The sequence below is a fragment of the Falco rusticolus genome, chromosome Z (genome assembly GCF_015220075.1).
Source record: "Falco rusticolus isolate bFalRus1 chromosome Z, bFalRus1.pri, whole genome shotgun sequence".
In the NCBI taxonomy this organism is placed as follows: Eukaryota; Metazoa; Chordata; class Aves; order Falconiformes; family Falconidae; genus Falco; species Falco rusticolus.
The window spans coordinates 45,627,950-45,642,572 of NC_051210.1; the positions used below are offsets into that span (position 1 = coordinate 45,627,950).

Below are 14,623 nucleotides of genomic sequence, written 5' to 3' on the forward strand. Positions count from 1 at the left end.
ACAGTTTTTCAAGATTTTTCTGCAACGTGGTGGACACATGGTAAAGGAAGTTAATCACTGTACTTGGTATTGAAAGGAAATTGATAACTTATCTGTAAATCCAGAATATGCAAGGTACACAGGCATCTATTTCCATCTTCGATAAGAATGTTGTTTTGACGTATTTAAATCAGACTGAAAAGCATGTGTCCCACTGCACCCTATCATTCACTACTCAAGGAAACAAAAGCTCCTAACCTCCTTTCAAATACCAGCTATTTAGATATGTATCAACTGAGTTTTAAATAAAAAATTTTAAAAATTAAGATGTAAAATAAGTGATAAAGTCCCAGTTTGTTCTTCAGGCTCCGAGAGTTCCTAGATCTCCTTGTGCTGTACCTATTTGTAAATTCACACTGTAAGAGGAAACACCACCTTTTTATCCCCTTAGCCCATCCCCTGGTTTGTCAACTTGGAAGAAAAGTGAACTGTGCCACCAAATGGTAACTTCTTCCAGTCATGGGACCAGTTACAGCTGGGAAACCTTTAGTGGATTTTACAGGGCCTGCTGGAAACAACAGGTTTTCCACACAGGGGTCACCATCCTCTACTGCTTAGTGTCTCCACCAGTTAGCAACACATCTGATGAACAGGTTAAAAGCTTCCACCCAACCTTCACCACCACTTTCCCCAGAAAATACTGTGGCGGCTAAAGTGTTAACGTTCATGATTAAAAAAACCAAGGGTCCAACACGGAAAAAAACATCTATCCATGTCTCAAAACAGATGCATGCCACAAATACTGTTCAGATCAGGTGCTAAATTTCAGAAGACAGTTCTGATCTCACTTTAGCAAGGACCTCACAGCACCAGTCTCCAACCTTCATCCCCCCTTTCTTTTTTCTGCCCGAATCCCTTGAATTCCTTTGTAGCTGGGGGCATTACCTGTGATTTACACAGAACCGTTAATTCTTCTGGACACTTTGCTCAGGGGCAGCCCCCAGCACACACTCTGCTGGATGCTCAATAGCAGGGAGAGGGCGCAAGGCCCAACAAACTTGATCTGGCAGATTGCACACCCGCGCAGGCGGCACGCAGGACCCGTGCAGACAAAGACATCCGAGAGCCAGACTCCTAAGAACAAAGATGAACCTCCCCTCCTCCCCACTGCTACCCGTGGGCCATTTCACATCAGTAATGTCGATGAACTGTTGGAAAGCTTCTGCTGTGATTCATCAGAACTTGACTGATGCCACCACCCACAGATCCGAAGTACTGCTTTATCTTCCTTAGTGCATTCCCTTTGTCAAGCCCCAGGCACTATCTTGTTTTTATAACTATTCAGGAATATAGAATCTCTTCCCTTTTAAGGAACCCATGCCACTAGTTCACATTTAAAATACAAACAAGGGTAGTATCTTCTTCAGCACACACACCTCCCTAAGCTGTAACGTAGCACAACTGTTGGCCATTCATCACCGCACACCCTCCTCTATGAGAAGGGCTGAGCCGCACAGCTCCCACCCTGTTTCCTCCATGCCTTCGGGCAAGTAAAGCAGGCACAGTACAAGCAGACCATAATAACCCAGGCACTCCGGGATGCTTGTCAAGGCAGGTCCCAGCGGAGTTACGGCCGTGGAAATGGCCCGAGCACAGCCCGCTTCCCAGCGCCATTTCGGGGCGCTCACAAAGGCGATGGAGCGCGGCCAACGCGCCCCACGGCACCTGCCGCCAGGCCCCGCGGAGCGGCGCGGAGCCCGCACCTGCCGGCGGGGGCGCACGGCCCCGGGTGGGGCAGACGGCTCCTCCGGGCAGCCGCGGCTGGGCCCGTCGCCGGCCCTCCCCGACGGGCTGCCGGCTACCGCCGCTCCCTCCCCTCCCTTCCCTTCCCTTCCCTTCCCCTCCCCTCCCTTCCCCTCCCCCCCCCCCACCTTCCCCCTTCCGTCGGCCCCGGGAACAAAAGAGGCCGGTACCGCAGCGGCCGGCCGGGCAGCTGCAGCAGGCCGGCCCGCGCCCCGGCGGCTCGCCCACACTGGCAGCCGGTCCCGCCCCGCCGCGGCGCCCGCCGCTCCCCGGCCCCGACGCCGGCCCCGGCCGGGCGCGCACTCACCTGGGCCCGGCGCGGCGGCGCGCTCAGGGCGGCGGCATGGCGCTCCCCGCCCCGGACACGGCGGGAGGCCGCCCGGCTGCTCGCCACCTCCCGCCGCTCCCCACCCCGGCTGCCGCCCTTACGCAATTGGCAGCGGCCGCAACCCCCCCGGGGCGACGATCCGCGGCCCCGAAAGGAGTCGCCTGCGCCCCGCGCCGCGGCCCCGCCTCCCGCCGCTCCCGCCCCGCGCCGGGGGAGGAGCGAGGCCGCCCCGCTCCGCGCTCCGCCTGGCGCCGCGCAGCCCGGCCCGGCACGGCCGTGGGGGTGCTGGGGCGGCTCCGGCCCGGGGGGCGGCGGCGGCCCCGGGCCTCACACCGGTAGCAGCCGGGGCTGGGGGCCGGGAGGAGGTACGGAGTCGCGTTGCGCGCCTGCCCTGGCCCACGGCTGTCCCGCGGGCGGCGTGGAAATAACTAAATTACAGCTAAAGTGCCGAGCGCAATGTTGGATGCCCGTGTCCGACAAAACAAAACAAAACAAAAAATGAAGAAAATGCCGCAATACGAGCGCACAGGTGCTGCCAATGCAGAAGGGGCGCGCTGTGGGGGAGCAGGGACAGGGGCGCGGGGCGCTGCCGCCGGGGAGCGACACGGCGCGAGCGTGAGAGGCGACACGAGTGAAAGACAGAAAGGTACCTTGCGGCTGCCGTCACGTGCAGGCTTGCCGGGCTGAAAGGGAATAAAGTCACTGACAAAAGCCGTAGCCCGGGCAGTCTCCGACCTGGGAAAAGAGCTGGCTGGAAAATCAGATTCTGCTTTCTGGAAATTATTATTTTTTTTTTTAAGTCTGATTTGGAGTAAAATCAAACTAAGCCAAAAAATGTTCTGAATTTCAAGGAACTACTGCCGGCAGCTGTTGCACAGCAAAGATCAATCTGGTTTAGAAACTCAGAGGCACTGTGAAACTCTAGGACTTACCTTGCTGGGGACCCGGAGCTCCAGGGCACCTCAGCCTCCCAGGCTGTCTGTCAGCTTTGATGTAGATCTGACATCGGGCTACTTTTAAGTTTGGGACCTCCCACCGTTTCCAGTGCGTCGAGGTTGGGCCAAAGTAATTACAAATTTAAAAAAAATAAATGAAATAAATAAATAAATTTTTTAAAAAAGCAAAAAAAAAGCACCCTGATCAGATTCGAGAAGCATTCAATGACATGGTTCGGGAAATACAGCCAATGTTTTCCAACATTATTATTTCCTTGGGAAAATTCCAGACTGGAAATGAAGTGATAACTCATTTAAATTCCTATAGACATTGCCCCGCGGAACTTTAGTTTTAGTTCCAGCGATTTCTTCTTTGTTTACCAGTCAGCATAGTCTGTTTGCTTACAGCGTATGGAGACACCTAGTGACTAAGTAATAAACTGCAAATCAACTTCGATTGGTCTGAAATCTTGGCGGTCATGCGCTGGGATCCTTCGCTCGCCGTGTTTCAGGAGGATTGCAGCATTCAGGGCAGTACAGCTGCAAACCGCTGCACCGCTGAGCAGCACTTGCTGTGTGCCGGGACAGTGATGGAAAGAGCAGCTGCACTAGTTCAAGCGGTGGCAGTGGCTGCAGCTCCACGGCACAGCTTGAGCTTCAGGTCAGGCTTTCTGGACTGAGATTTAGAGTGATACTTTTACTCAAAACAGAGAATTGTCTGCATAAACACCAAAGGGCTTGAGACAGTTTCTGACTTGCCCTTCTCACTAAACCACAGGGAAGGAAGCCCTTAGGTGTATGAATAAGGCAGTTTGATCTTCACTTTGATCATGTCTCCCTGATTTTATGCCTTCTTCTTCAGCTTGATTTTTTTTTTTTTAAATCCCCAGGAGTGCAATCCTTCTAACACGTGTGATTGTAAATCTGCCTCATTTCAACATATGCACATGCAAACTGAATATTTAACATTTGCCAACGACTTCGGCAAAAATGAAATTGAAAGTAGCTTGCCTTTGTTTAATGTGAAATTCAAACATTTCCATCGAATAAAAATGCCCAGTTCAAAAACAACCCAAACCCAAAACCAAATAAAAAGCCAGCATGGCACTGGGCATCCATTTTACACAGGTAATATTATGTTAGTCCATGAAATGCACATGTCCAATTATTAATTCATTGTCTATTTGGATGGGTAAATTGTGTTAGTCTACAGTGAAAATCTAGCAAATATGTAGTAGGTGTCCTGTTTTTACTGCATGCACTGTATTTAATATGTCTGAACTTCCACAAGTTGTTTTTTTAATATCAAACACTCAATTATCCTTCATTGTATAATCCTGTACAAAAAATAGTGCTGAATTATTACTCAGGAATGCTAATTGTAACAAAATGTTCATGTAATTTAATTTGTGAAGATCCCTGTATTCCATAAATTATTTGGGGTCAAGCCTTTCCTCTCCTTTGAGAGATTATTTTTACTTCATGCAGTACTTCCACAAAAAATATCTGTAAAGGTGATTTTGCCAGATGGATATGTTTTCTGATCTCATTAAATAGGAGAACTAAATTCTTCAAATACGTTACTCTTCAAATACTTCTGTTTTTCAGTAATGCAAAGCACTGCTTATGTACTGGAAAGACAGAGTCCAGGAGCAGAAAGTATTTACTTTTTATATACTTGTATGCAGAATTGAGAAACACAGACTGCTGATCAACATTCTCAGTCGCAAGCCTGCAAAGAGCACATTTCAGTGATACCTGGGTAGATGTTTGCTAGTACTACTATATGGGAGCATAAAGTTGAAACACTTCTACATCAAGTATTTTGAAGCTAAATATATTGTATTATATATGTATGCATGTGTGTGCGTGTGTATGTGTGTGCACCTGTGTATTTTAGTGTCCTGGTTTCAGCTGGGACAGAGTTCAATTTTCTTCTTAGTGGTTGGTGCTGTGCTGTGTTTTGGATCTCATGTGAGAACCATGTTGATGGCACAGGGATGTTTTTGGTTGTTGCTGGGTAATGTTTCTACCAAGTCAAGGACTTCCCAGTTTCTTGGGCCCTGCCAGTGAGCAGGCTGGAGTGGCACAAGAAATTGGGAGGCAACACAGCCAGAACAGCTGACCCGAACTGGCCAGAGAGATATTCCATACGACGGGAGAGCATGCTGAGTACGTGTAAGCTGGGGGAAGAAGAAGGAGGCATTTGTCTTCCCAAGTAACTGTTTCATGTGATGGAGCCTGCTGTCCTGGAGATGGCTGAGCACCTGCCTGCTGGTGGGAAGTGGTGAATGAATTCTTTGCTTTGCTTTGCTTTGCTTGCGTACATGGCTTTTACTTACCCTATTAAACTGTCTTTAACTCAAGCCACGAGTTTTCTCACATTTCTCTTCCAATCCTCTCCTCCATGCCAGTGTGTGTGTCTGTGTGCATGCGTGCGTGTGTGTGCATGTGCACGTGTGCGTGTGCGTGTGTGTGTGTGTGTGAGCGGCTATGTGGGGCTCAGTCGCTGGCTGGGGTTAAACCATGACATTTAGACAACATGCACAACACAGACTTTTTAGTCTTAGGCAAATCACAAATGCCTATCAGCGGTAAAAACACTGAATCTCTTATAGAATGCAATTATCACCCAACAACTATAATTTTGTAGTGTGATGGATAAATTTGAATAAAACAATCCCTAAACCCTGTAACCATGTGCAAGATTGGACTTCAAGATTACCTGAGTATTTGCGTTGTCTGTATCAAGTTCAAATGACACACTAGAGAATTACATTTCCATCTGGTATGGTTTCTTTTATCACAATGCTTTGGGTTTCGGTAGAAAAAACCTTGGCCAAGTGTATAACCCAAAGCTTTAAAATAGCAAAAGATAGACTTGAAAGTGGTCATTGATGCAGTCATTACGGTCTGGTGATTTCAAAGTAAGCGAGAAGGAAGCCAACTTTGTCCTGAACAAAAAGAGGTACTAGGAGATGGAGGGGGTGAGCAACATTGACATGTATATCCAGTTACTACTTAAAATTAAGTTCTATTCTCTGAATTTCCATCCAGATCCTTGTGATTTAGAAAATCTTACTGTTGGTCAAATGAGGTAAGAGAGCAATCATACATATTTCTTTCCTTATTTCAGCCGTTCTGGCATATGTCCCAGGTACTCGGTGGTAATACCTTTTCCATATAGTAGCTGTGTTTAAAATTATCATACTAAACACATGGATTTTTAATTATCTTTCTGGGAGTCTAATGCATTGAGTAACAAAAAAAAAGTTAAATTCCTGAAGTAATACGAAGGCTGCCTAGGCTGAGGGGAGGTTTGCTTTTGGTAACAGCACGTAATGTGCTTCAACCAAAGTTAACAGCAGTTAACAAAATATAGCAACAGTTTAAAGGAGAAGGCAAGAGTTTAAAATGCATCCTGAGGGAATGTAGAAATAATTTGTAAGCAAGTTTTAGCAGAGAACAGTTTCGGTGTACTGTTTTCCCTTGCCCATTGAACGATCATGTCATTTTTCTTTATGTGTGTCAAAACAAACCCATATACACTTGATTTTGTTATTGCAGGTCTATAAAAAAGTGTGAAGAAAATAATTAGAGAATTCATCTTAAAAAAAGCACAACTGTGTTGTGTGGCAAATGCATTGATACAGGAGTTCGGAAGTCTGGGTTCAGTCCTTACCTGTTGTATACAAATAGTCTTTTAAATTAGTGACAATGACTGTCCCCTACAGCAGCGATTGCTGACAGGAGACATGTGGCCTCAACACTCCAGTATCTGCTCTGACTGCTTCAAGGATTTCACCAACTTCCCTCAAGCTTCCCCTAATGACCCCTTACTGAGTTCTGCCTAAGTCCTACATTTATTCTCACCCTTCACTTTGTTACCAAAAATTTTACAGTGGAGAAACATGTCAGAATTTCAAGATTCTGGGTCATATAAAAATGAGATACTGTTGAAACTCAACAACAGAAATAAATGTATTTGTGTGTGTCTTTTAGATTTTCTTCTTTGTAATCAGACACTGACAGTGAATCAGCAAAATAATTTCAATATTCCTCTTAATGAAGCGAGTATAGAGTGCACTAAAGGTTGTAACTGGGTTTTTAAAAGGGTAGTTGAAAATAAACATGAAGAGCAAGTATCATGGGATAACTGAGGAACAGGATATACATAGATGGAAAACATGAAGGGGAGCAGAAAACAGATAAAAATAAAAAGAAAAAAATAAAATAAAACAAACCACAATGCAAATATGGGTACAAGGAAGCTGTATTTTGCCTTTTATACTTCTCCTAAAGTGCAGTTTGATGAAAGACAAAATGTAACAAATTCATACTGCATTAATTTTTAATATAATCTGAATAAAAGTCACAATTCCCTACCAAAAAAATCCATCCACTCACATAAAGAAACACAAATAATATTTTCTCATTCTGTTTATATTTTAGTTCAATGTTATTTAAAACGTGATTGTGATTGTCTTCTGTATTTAAACACTTTTTCCTTGGAAGGCCTTCCCTTGAAAGGTATCAACCTTCCAAGTCACTTCTATATTTATTTTAATTTGCATTGGGTTTACATTTATGACAATTTTACTAGCAAACTGTAATAGTAAATTTGCCTTGCATTTAAGGGAAATATTGATGGAAACTGATTGCTAAATGAGCTACTAGAAATATAACCGTAACGACTATTGGTTCTACCTGCTTGTTTAGTCAAGAAACATAAAAAACACCTAACCATATAAATTGTTAGGCTAGTCAGTCCCATGAGAGTTGGGTTTGCAGCGATATACTCATAAGTTAAAAGCCACAGTCTACAGACTTTACATATCTGTGAGAAATTTTTGATATACAACAGATATGAGACATTCCACAATCCATAAAGCAGACTGAAAATTGTTAAATATATCATTTCCTACAAATTGCTTGCCAGTCTTTAGTTGAGACTATTTGGAATACTATGACCATTTGTCCTTCATCTCATGTGCTTGGTGTAATCACTTTTAAATTATGCACATAATATTTCTATGCAATAAATTTATGTCCTGAAGCTTTTGCTCTTTACTTTTATCTTAACAGAGAATGGCTCTGGTTAAGACTCTGAAATGTACAAGAAAAGCAGAGATAAACCCACAGATTTCTGATCTGCATTCATATTAGAAGATCTATACAAGTAAACCAGATACATGACAAAATTGTGTCATTTTAATCTTGCAGAAAGATAGAGAGTCTTACTTCCACTGTAGAGAAATGCATTTTAAAGTGCTCTTTTTTGGTTGTTTATTACATAATGATTAAAGAGACAATATAAATATTTCCACGAGTAGAAATGCTGAGGAATATTACATAATGAAAAAGCATCAATAAATACATCTGGAAAAAGAACAAAGCTATAATGCTTCTAAATTGTTGCCAAAAGCAGATGGGGAACGTGCTGAAAGCCTGTATTTGCTGGTAACTCACTAACCTCTGAGAAGAAACACACAGGTAGGAATAAATTTTGTGTCCTTGAGAAGGTAAGAGATAAGTTGCAACCTTAGAACTCTAAGGTAAGGTTCATTTCTGTGGCATTACATCCAAGTTTGAAAAAGAACTTTCCATCAAGCACTGCAACACACATTTCTTGCACAAGATGATTTGCTAATGCAAATCTCTGTATAAAGCTTTGGGCTCTCAACTCTGACATACAGTCAGACCAAAGCCTCTAAAATTATGCTCTTATAAAAACTTCTCTAAAATTCAGTGAAAATACATTTGACACAATTTTAAATAATATTGTAGAATAAGGTAGTAATTTTGCTCACCTTTTTTTGTACCAAAGCAGTCATATGCATATGTTAAACTGAAGGGGGTTGTTTCCAGTAAATTTTCAGTTTTCTGTCAGCACAGTGTGTCACCAAATGGCTGACTGAACCTTTTTCCTTTTGGGGAAGAACAAATACAAAGGCTAATCACTGTTACAGGAAAAGTTATCTGTTGGGTTCCCTGCATAGGATATCATCCTGACCTTTCGTTTTTCACAAAAAAGAAAAAACAGGAATTGAAGTGTCTCATATGAGTGACAGCCAAATGTGAAAAGAAGTCTTTGTTTGCCTATCAGAAATTAATCCTTTGATTCTCAGAGTACATTTGCAGTGCTGCAGAACATGTATCACCTTAAACAACTGGAAGTTCAGGTTGAGATATTCAATAATCCTAAAACACCACTTTTTTAAAGTCAGGTCCTAAAACAGGAGCTTGAGGTAAAAGCACAATGACCATTACTGGCTTTGCAGATCCATTTCTTTAAAAAAATGTAAAGTGATCTTAAAATAGAACTCCCTACCAGAGCAGAGGTTCATATAGCAAATTAGCCTGTTTCCAACGGTAGCTGATGGCAAGAGATTACAAAAGCATAAAAAGAAATGTTAAGTAAACATACATTAACACTTGGTGGACTATTTCCCTGTCATCCAATGATTTGCAAGCTCTGTGTCACTGTTGATATACTTATTTTCACCAGCTTCTGTTGAAATAATCTCTTGCATTCTGAACTCACCTAAATTCCTAGCATGCATGATATTCTGTGACAAGGAGTTCTGCAGCAAAACTGCTTCTTTTAAGAAGAAATACCTCTTTCTGTTGGGTTTGGAGCTTCCACTTACTCATTTCATATGATACTCCATTGTTCTTCTGTTGAGAGAAACAGTCATTCCTTATTCACCTTCTCCATGCCACTCCATCACATTCTCCCATACTCATCTCTTTTCCAACCTAAACATATTAACATAATATATTTATTTGTCCCTTACAAGGAAGCTGTTTCATATCTCACCATCCTTATTGCTCTTTTGCCAATTTTGCTGCACTTTTTTTTTAAAGGTTACAGAACCAGAATTGCAGCAGGCTCCAGAATATGAGCAACTTGGGTTAAAAAAACTGCTTTCTTTTCATTCTCTTCTTTCTCCAAATCATCTCTAAAGTCTTCTCGCTTTGTTGGTTACCACTGAATATTGAGCTGGTTTGCTTAATAGTATTTGTTGTAATGCCAAGACCTTATTTCTGAACAGTAACTGTTTAGACCCTGTAATTGTGTGCATAAACTTTATTTAAGATTTCCTAACAGCTTCTAAGTACCATATGGTACTACAGTCAGATTGGTACGTTAAGAAGGAACTGCCTTCAGATTAATTCCATGTTCCTATTCTTTGTCAGTTACAAAATAGGAACAATGCAAAAATGATGAAACTTTGCAACACACCATCTCTTTTAAGAAAATAGAACACCATTTCCCTGTTGTCTCCTCAAACATAGTTATTTGATTTTAGATAACTACTGAGGGAGAAAATACCTAATAAAGCATATAACATGCTTGGCAAGACAGTGTTCTCAGTGCAAGTTTGCCATTCTTCATACACTTAAGGTTAGATACCACTAGATCAGGAAAGTTCTTCTCTGCTGACCCCTTAGTTTTCCTTCAAGTCCTCTTGCTACCAACCTATTGTTTCTCTCTTGCTTTTTAGTTTCACTCCCTTCCCCTATTGCCTATTTTACTGCAGTAGAAACACATTTACAAAGCAAGCCAGATGTACAAGTTGGACGGACACCAACATTTGATAGTCAAGTCTTACCTCCACAAAATTCCATGGAGCAAGAGAAAAAAAAAAAAAAAACCCAAACACAAAACACAAAAGACTACAGCTGGGAACATACTTCATTTTTGTACATAATGCGTCCAAAATTCAGTCAGAAAGGATTTCTTAGACAATGATTGCTCAACTGAAACTTCAAGCTGAGCATACAGATAGCATAATGTCTGTCAAAGTAATTTTCTCCATGTCTGAATTAGGCAGAGCACAGACTTCATGGAGATGGAAAACAGCTGTAACTGAAGTCAAGCCCTGGGAAGAATGATGCTACAATTGGGGTTCTACAAAAAAAACCCACACAACCAAACCTTTAGAAAATCAGAGGTAATGACTGCGCAGGAACTAACATTGAACAGAAAAAGGTCCTGCTGGCTTTATGTTTACATTTACATTTACATTTACATTTACAGCCTGTCTACAAGGCTCGTTTGGCCAACTTTTTCCACTAAGCATGGTGTTTCCTTCCATACATGACATTGTTTACAGGCATAAGGAATCACCAATGGTGCAGAGCTGCTACAATAATTAGAACTTTCCATGGGTTCAGACTAAAATTCAGGCGAGGCCTAAGTAATAAAGCAGTTTCTTATTGGCCTCTGCTGCTGGGATGAGCTTCATGCAGGCTTTGGACTAAATCTCCACCTGTACATGAACCAGATTCACACTCTAATCCCGGGGAATTAAGAACAAAGGAGTTGAGTTGAGTAAATATATATTAACTGTGTATGATGTGAGCTACTTATACTTTCAGAAAAGGAGGTGCTCATGAGCAGGACTGATCAGAACAAGAACCTGTCTGAGACTGGGAAAATTTGTGTCCTTCCCTTGAAACACTCAGCAATTGGAATGTGAAACCTTAGATGTTCACAGTCCTGCTAACCAAAAAGGCAAAGAAGTGGGATACTGTTGTTTCCCACAGCTATGCATGATTTTAGGTCAAATCTCTTGCTATGCATGAAGGATCATTTATTAGAGATTATCAGGACGTTTGTTATTTTACTTCATTTCAATTATCTAATGTCTAACACTTTTGACATGACTGTTTCAATGCATACACCTTTCAGGAGATGAAAACCAAATTCTACATGTCTACTATTGTATTGAGTTTGTGTAGTGAGGTTTTGGTAGCAGGGGGGCTACAGGAGTGGCTTCTGTGTGAAGATGCCAGAAACTTCCCCCATATCTGACACAGCCAGTGCCAGCCAGCTCCAAGACAGATCAGCCACTGGCCAAGGCTGAGCCCATTGGCAAGTGGTACTGCCTCTGTGATTAAGTGCTTAAGAAGAGGAAAAAACTGCTGTACAACAGCAGCTGGACAAGAGGAGTGAGACCATGTGAGAGAGGCAACTGTGCAGACACCGAGGTCAGTGCAGACGGAGGGGCAGGAGGGGCTCCAGGTGCCAGAGCAGATCCCCCTGTAGCCCGTGGTGAAGCCCACGGTGAGGCAGGCTGTGCCCCTGCAACCCATGGAGGTCTACAGTGGAGCAGATCCCCACCTGCAGCCCATGGAGGACCCCAAGCTGGAGCAGGTGGATGCCCAAAGGAAGCTGTGACCCAGTGGGAAGCCTGTGCTGGAGCAGGCTCCTGGCAGGGCCTGTGGCCTTATGGAGAGAAGCCTGCACTGGAGCAGGTTTTCTGGCAGGACCCATCAGCCTGTGGTGGACCCACACTGGAGCAGTCTGTTCCTGAAGGACTGCACCCTGTGGAAAAGATCCACACTGAAGCAGTTCATGAAGAACTGCAGCCTGTGGGAAGAACCCACACTTTAGAAGTTCATGGAGGGTTGTCTCCCATGGGAGGAACCCCACGCTGGGGCAGGGGAACAGTATGAAGAGGAAGGAGTAGCAGAGTCATACAATGAACTGACCACAACCCCCGTTCCCTGTCCCCCTGTGCTGCTTGGGGGGAGGAGGTGGAGAATTTTGGAGTGAAGTTGAACCCAGGAAGGAAGAAGGGAGGAGTGGGGGGAAGGTTGTTTAAGATTTGGTTTTATTTCTCATTACACTACTTTGATTGGCAATAAATTTCCCCAAGCTGAGTTTTGCCCATGATGGTAACTGCTAAGTGCTCTCCTTGTCCTTATCTTGATGAACAAGCATTTTGCTGTATTTTCTCCCCCTGTCCTGTTAAGTAGGGGGAGTGAGAGTGGCTGGGTAGGCATCTGGTTGCCAGCCAAGGTCAACCCCCACAATTATATAGTAGTTTCATCTTTGTGGTGCGTCATTTTAATTGAAAGAATTTTTAAAAGGTTTTTCCCTGTTTATTTTGCACTTTTGAAAACAGCTTACTTCTAGTCAGCTTCACAAATTGTATTGTGTGTCACAGGTAATCAGGGAAAGAAAACACTTTTTTTGTCTGAAAGCCAGTCAGTACACAAACAACTTTCACTTCTAAAACATCTTCCTCAATGCAAAACATTTACTTGATGTAGAGATAATTAATTCAAATGAAGTAATAGAGACAAATGTCTTTGCATACTGTTATTTCAGACCTCTTAATCATTAAATTTAAAGCAGTACTACCTGATCTATCTATGTATCCTGTATAGCAAATACTCAGTGACGTTGCTAGATATAAGTCTAAAGGATTATTTGCTAGTAGTGACCTCTTTTTTTGAAATTTATGGGTTCCCTTGGTCTCCAAAGTTTAAGCTTCAGTTTATCACTCCTCTCTCATCCCCCCAAAAAGGGATTCTGTTTTATTTGATTATTTGAAATTCAGTGTCCTTAAGTTTCTTGTGAGATACTATACAAATATATTCAAGCAATCTTAGTTATCTGCCTTGGTAAGCCTGCAGCTATAGAATTAGCTTTCAAAATAGGCATTGTATATCAACTTCTTAATGACAGAGGTCGCTGCACAACAAAAGACCTGAGAAGTGAATGGTCCATATGTCTCATGGATGCTAATCCTGAAGCTTAGTAATCACATTGTAAACTAAATATTAGTAATTACTATAGTCCTGACTGAAAAAAAAAAAAGTTAGTATGGCTAATAACTCCCCATTACTGTTGGTTACTGCCATATTCCAATCCAAACCTGGAATGGAAGAGGTACTTGCTTATTTGGAATTGCTTGCCTGGAGAATGTGGTTTCTTCCTCCCTTTAAAAGAATTTAATTTCCATCCTGGTATACCCAATGTTACAGAATCACAGAATGGTCAGGGCTGGAAGGAACCTCTGGAGGTCATCTAGGCCAACCCCCTGCTAAAGCAGCTTCACCCAGAGCAGGTTGCACAGAGTTGCCTGCAGGTGGGTTTTGAATGTCTCCAGAGAAGGAGACTGCACAGCCTCTCTGGGCAGCCTGTCCCAGGGCTCTGTCACCCTCGAGGTAAACAAGTTCTTCCTCACGTTCACATGGAAATTCCTGTGTTGCAGTTTGTGCCCGCTGCCCCTTGTCCTGTCACTGGGCACCAGGAAAAGAGCCTGGCCCCGTCCCCCTGACACTCGGCCTGAAGATACCTGTATGCACGATGAGATCCCCTCTCAGCCTTCTCCAGGCTGCACCGGCCCATCTCTCTCGGCCTTCCCTCATGAGGGAGATGCTCCAGCCCCCTCACCCCCTTGGCAGCCCCCCGCTGGCCCCTCTCCAGTCGCTCCCTGTCTCTCCTGATCTGGGGAGCCCAGCGCTGGGCACAGTAAATGAATGTTTACAGGAGCCTTAGGCCTTCAGCCTAAGTTTCCGTTTGTTCCAGTTCCTGAGCAAAGTCTAGGAATTGTCATCTTCTCCAATGCATTCTTACTCCTTGACCATGTTGAAGTCCAAGTGAAACAAAAATGGCATTCACCTGACGAGTCTGTTTAGATCTTAAATAATTCTCTAACTTAAGATCTAGCTCAATAGTAGTTCAAAGAAAGGAACAGGCCTCCTGTGAAATTTCTGGTGTTGTCAAATACATATGAAAAGGTTGGCACTTTATTGACAAAGTAAGAAAGAGAAAGCT

At 43.3% G+C, this 14,623-nt stretch overlaps 1 protein-coding gene across 4 annotated transcripts in view; it reads right to left on the bottom strand.

Moving 5' to 3' along the window:
- CEMIP2 (cell migration inducing hyaluronidase 2) overlaps positions 1 to 8,968 on the bottom strand; it is a 47,847-nt gene extending 38,879 nt beyond the window's left edge. For 2 of the 4 annotated variants that reach the window (XM_037373359.1, XM_037373356.1), the window contains exon 1: positions 8,856 to 8,968. The gene's annotated coding sequence lies outside the window, so the exon portion shown is untranslated. Of the gene's footprint in view, positions 1 to 2,089; positions 2,222 to 3,042; positions 3,205 to 8,855 lie in introns of those variants that run through there. The other 2 variants (XM_037373358.1, XM_037373357.1) reach the window with 2 other exon arrangements.
- Between the last annotated feature and the right edge of the window lie 5,655 nt (positions 8,969 to 14,623).